This window comes from Schistocerca nitens, chromosome 5 (assembly GCF_023898315.1).
Source record: "Schistocerca nitens isolate TAMUIC-IGC-003100 chromosome 5, iqSchNite1.1, whole genome shotgun sequence".
NCBI lineage: Eukaryota > Metazoa > Arthropoda > Insecta > Orthoptera > Acrididae > Schistocerca > Schistocerca nitens.
Window position 1 is genome coordinate 387,045,246 of NC_064618.1, and position 5,835 is coordinate 387,051,080.

General features: G+C 47.8%; 1 non-coding gene across 1 annotated transcript; it reads right to left on the reverse strand.

Annotated features, from left to right (window-relative positions):
* Positions 1–1,021: 1,021 nt before the first annotated feature.
* On the reverse strand, positions 1,022–1,094 carry Trnaa-cgc (transfer RNA alanine (anticodon CGC)). Its single transcript has one exon. It is a non-coding gene; the product is annotated as a tRNA-Ala (tRNA).
* Between the last annotated feature and the right edge of the window lie 4,741 nt (positions 1,095–5,835).

Consider the following 5,835-nt stretch of genomic DNA (forward strand, 5'->3'; position numbering starts at 1 on the left):
GTCCGCCTCCTAACTGCTTGGACCTTCCGATCCGGTGGGGATACCAAACTCTCCAGCAGTAGGCCTACTCAAAAATGGGCTGCACTGGCGACTGCCAGGCGGTCCCCTTTAGAGATAAGCCACACTTCCCTTTAATTCTCCCAGTAAACCGAAGTTGACAAAATACTTACAGGTTCGTTCCATTTTATATCGCTTTGTATCATTACCCCTAGATATTTAATCGACCTGAGTGCGTGAAACAGCACACTACTAATGCTGCATTTGCACATTACTCATCTGTATTAATACAACTCTTTCTACATTCAGAGTCAGCTGCGATTAATCGCACCAAATGCAGTGAAGCGCCAAAGAAACTGGTACGGGAATGCGTATTCAAATACAGGTGCATGTTAATCGGAAAAAAACGGCGCTGCGGTCGGCAACGCCTATATAAGACGATGTTTTTTATTTGTGATGACAGATGGTTTCAATTTTCCACAACATTTTGTTCGTTTTCGTTAGTATGTATCCTAGCCTTCAATTTTGCGCGAGATTCTCGCACATGACACTAGTGCTCTCTCTCTGTCTCGTTGGATATAGCGCAAGCTTCACCTCCTTGACACTAGGACACAGGCAAATTGGTGTTCATATTTTCAATTGTATGCAGGTGTTTTAAATGGTTCTGATATGTTTTATTTATTAAGACAGAGGGTTTGAATTAGCACAACCTTTAAAATTTAGACGCGTATGAGTATGTATCCCAGGTTTTAATGTGCGCGAGTGTCTCGCGCATACCACAAGTGCCCTCTCTCGGTGAAACTGTCTGCCCTAGAACTTCCACACCCTCTTCACGCTAGTTCACACGCTAAGTGGTGGTGGTGGTTAGTGTTTAACGTCCCGTCGACAACGAGGTCATTAGAGACGGAGCTGATGCTCGGGTTAGGGAAGGATTGGGAAGGAAATCGGCCGTGCCCTTTCACAGGAACCATCCCGGCATTTGCCTGAAGCGATTTAAGGAAACCACGGAAAACCTAAATCAGGATGGCTGGAGACGGGATTGAACCGTCGTCCTCCCGAATGCGAGTCCAGTGTGCTAACCACTGCACCACCTCGCTCGGTGAATATCAGGAATCCAGTAAAACATTAAATCTCGGGCATCGCTGCGGCCGGAAAAAGATCTTTCAAGAACGGAACCAATGACAACTGAAGAGAACCCATCCGCAAATTGGAGGACATTTCAGTGCTGGGACATTAACAAGTGTCAGCGTGCCTACCGTTCAACGAAATATCATCGTCTGGGCTTTCGGAGCCGAAGGCCCACTCGTATACCCTTGATGACTGCACGACACAAAGCTTGACGCCTCGCCTGTGCCCATCAACACCGACGTTGTACTGTTGATGACTGGGAAATATGTTGCCTCGTCGGACGAGTCTCGTTTGAAATTGTATCGAGCGGAAGGACGTGTACGGGTATGGAGACAACCTCATAATCCATGGACCCTGCATGTCAACACGAGATTGTTGAAGATGGTAGGGGCTCTGTACTGGTGTGGGCGTGTGCGTTTGGAGTGATATGGGACCCCTGATACCTCTAGATACGAAGTAGTGTAGTGACAGGTGACATATAGGTAAGCATCCTATCTGATCATCTGCGTCCATTCGTGTCCATTGTGCATTCCGACGGGCAATTGCAGCACGAAAATGCGACACCCCACGCGTCCAGTAGTGCTGCAGAGTGGCACGAAGAACACTTCGGCTGGCCACCAAAGTCACCAGGCTTGAACAATACTGACCATGTTTGGAAAACATGGTTATGGAGTGACAGGGATTAGTATAAATTAACTTAGTACCAAGAAAACAGTCTCAATCGCGTTTTTTATTTATTTAGTGCCGACCGGTGTCAGCCCATCGTAGGGGCCATCTTAAGGAAGATCATATGGTCGACTGCTAGTGGCGTCTCGTTTACCAAGATGTGGCATACCTTGGTAAACGAGACGCCACCAGCAGTCGACCATATGTTCTCCCTGAAGATGGCCCCTGCGATGGGCTGAAACCGGTCGGCACTAAATAAATAAAAAACGCGATTAAAACTGTTTTCTTAATACTAAATTACTGAGAATATCTGGGATGCCTTACAACGTGCTGTTCAGAAGAGATCTGCACACTGTTCGCTCAGCGAGCGCGTTTGCTATGAAGCCGTCCTCTGTAGGACATGTCACTAACATTATCTGATCTATCCACTTGCCTGAATAGTGGAAACACTCGGTCAAGCCATACACGCTGTCTCATCTGGATTATATGGGTCCCAATAGAAGCATATCCTCACCGTACACAGAGATAATTTACATACAGAATGTTTAGTGTGTAAGTGTAGGTGTTTCTAGTGATGACCAAGGACAGGGTATTGGAGGTCTTGTTGTGAAAGCTTGTAATTGACAGAGGGGACTCGTCGTCAAACGGCTATCTGAGCTACAAAAACACATGCTTTCGCTAAACTTCCGCCTCCGTGATCGAATACCTTGCTGCCACCTGAAGACTCCTCGAAGATGTACGCTTGTTTGCTACGCACCGCAAGCTGTCATTCTGCAGAACCAGACCGTGAGAATGCTTGCTGTACACGAATACGTGAAAAATCAATCCAGTTCAACGAAAAACTTGCTCCCTGAAAATAGAATGAGGAGGAGGGGAACTGGGGAACCACCCATGTGTAATTGTCCATTGGCTGTCACTAAGAGGCTCTAGAAGCGCAAGTGAGTGGTACCTTGCATCACCACTGGCTGTCTGACTTATCATCCTGGTAGACTAAAGTGGCAGACATTGTCATAATTCGACGGGTGTAGTGTCTGTACTTGAAGGCTTTATTGACACGAGTTGGTGCAAACTTACCCTTGGTGGTGATACAGTCCCATGATGACTTCAGTCTACTATATGTCTTTATGATTCACATTCTGGTCTTAGTTGGATTCATTGAAATTAAAGCTTATTCTCACGAGTATTCGACTTTCTGGAGGCAATTTTCTGTCTCTCGCCTGATGTTTTGCAGTCTGATTCCAGTGTTTACCAAAGAATTGACTTTGTTATCATCGAATCGTTCTCGTGACCACCGACACCAGGTTAAAATCCGATCCCTTCGATGCCGCCTCTGTAATCCGGCTGCATACACAAATCCGGAGGCAGTACCTCGTAATGTTACTACATGAACGTCGAAATCGACAGGCCTGCAGCACTCGTTAGTGGACCGTAGTGCTAATCGTCTCGGCCTGCGCGAAGGGAAGCCGTCCAACCATCGACAGCTGACAATCATCCGCCCGGCCTGCTCGCTCACAGAGATGAAGGACAGGACAGCAGACTAAAAAACACGCCACCGCAAATCGACGCCTGCTCACAGCTAACTTGGCACTGCCAGGGACCGATTCAGGATTCTGGTGAGAATGAAGCTCAACTTCGCTCCTCAGGGAATACATTTGTGCAGTATCTGCCCAGTTCAACCTCCGTGGGACCATACATGCATTATTTTATTGTTGTAATATAATTATTTTGATGTTTCCTGCAGAGCGCATGTGGGAGGAGGAAAGCGAGAACGGCCTCTAGGTACTTTATGTTTTGAACCCTTACGGGACAAAGCGAATGTTCCTAGCAGTGGGGCTAATGGAAGGGAGCCCTAATTCCGCTTGACAGGGTGAAAATTAGGGATGGCCGTGAAGAGTACCCATATGGCCGAGGCGGCTAAGGCAACTGTTCTACAGAAGTGGAGCATCCGGGTTCGAAGCCCAGGCTGACAAATTTTCAGCAATCACCACCGATTTGTTTCAAAGCCCTGAAGGATGATGTTTCTCGTAAAACTTATCCCTTGACAGGCATTGCAGACCTCTTTTCCTATCTGTGGGACTACTTCGTGTACTGTAATTTTCATGTTAGTGACAATATCTTACAATAATATAATGTAACTCCATCCTACCCCGGTTACTGAATACAAGAAAAAAATAAAGCTGTCATTTCAGAACAAATTCCAGAAATTTAATACAGAGTTTAGCAAAGAGGACGTCGTTGGACTAGCAAAATAGTTTTCAGAATTTTTACGTAAGCATCTAGTGTAGAGAAAGGGTCACACACACACACACACACACACACACACACACACACACACACACACACACACAGATTTCAGATGAAACCTACTTACAGGATATTGCTACTGCATCAATTTGTGGAAGGCCTAACCCCGTAAGGAAGAATAGCAGTGGGAGGGCTTACCTCACGGCAACCGACACACCAGCAGCAGTGTAGAAGGACTGTTGACGCCGTGCAACTCCACCAGGACTGCAAATCACAAAACTGAGAGAGAACAACACGATAATGGTGACAACATTGACAGTTATAATGTCCGTATCTTCACAATACAATCTCCTTCAGACATGCTCCCATACTGAAGAAACAGACACTTTCACTGATAATTACAGCTGTGGTTAACATCTCAAAGTGGCAAGTAACATTTATAAGGAGTGTCATGCCTCGTCGCTGGGTGATATTAATTTTTATTCTTTTCTTTCACTACATATCTGTGAGCCATGGTGCTGTCGAGTTAGTAGATCGTTCTGGATGGCGCCACTGGCTCAGGTGTAGTATTCAGATGGTTCAAATGGCTCTGAGCACTATACGACTTAACTTCTGAGGTAATCAGTCGCCTAGAACGTAGAACTAATTAAACTTAACTAACGTAAGGACATCACACACATCCATGCGAGAGGCAGGATTCGAACCTGTGACCGTAGCAGTCACTCGGTTCCAGACTGTAGCGACTAGAACCACACGGCCACTTCGACTGGCAGGTGTAGTATTGACTAACCCTCTTGGGGTCACCATTGCTAATATCTATGAGGAAGAGACGGTATCAGTGAGTTGTGCCCTTAGAAGGTCTTTGATTGCCGATATATACACGGGGTTCGCTGGCCCGAGGGGGACTCCTTCCATCTCCATGATTTCTACCTCACCCTTTATGGTTGTCCCATCCAGCTCACCGCCACCATGAGATACCTTGGCCTCACCTTTGACCGTCACCTCACCTGGTCCCCTCACCTCCAGACCATCCAATAGAAATCCCATTCCCGCCTCTGCCTCCTGAAACTCCTGTCTGGCCGGACATGGGGATTGCATCCTTCCACCATCCTCCACACCTACAAATCCCTCATCTGTCCTATCCTTTGTTATGCCAGCATTGCCTGGATCTCTGCACCCACCCACTTTTACAAGGCCCTCCGAATCCTCGAACGCCATGCGCTCCACCTTGCCTTCCGTATCTGCCTTCCTTCACCCACACGGGTCCTGTATCAACTCATCCCCTTTCCCCACCTCCTCCTGTTCCTCTTACATCTCCACATCCTTTACATTGTCCGCAGGATTGACCTCACCCATCCCCTGGTTCTCTCCTCCCTCTCCCCCCCACCCATTGCTCCGCTTTTATCGCTGCATCCCTTCCTCTCTCCACCTCCACACCATCCTTCATCAGGGCAATTTCCAGCGCCTCCCCCTCCTGGATGATGAACTTCGCCGTGACATATACCCTTCCAACTATAATCTGGCCTTGTTCTCTCCCCTTCCCCAGGGCCCCCTTTTTCCTCTCCTCTCCTCCCAGAGAGGATTTTTCCTCCTCCCCCCCCCACGCAAGACCCTACTTCCCATCCTCGCCTCTTTCCCTCCCACGTCCCCCACTACCTGGCCCTCTTCGGCTCGTCCCCCGCCCATCTCCCCCATCTCTTGCCCCCTCTCTTCCCCTCCCTCCTTTCTTCCCTTCTCCCTCATCTCCTTGTGCCTGGCAGATATTCCGTTTTGATCATCGTCAGTGTGCCACGTCATTGT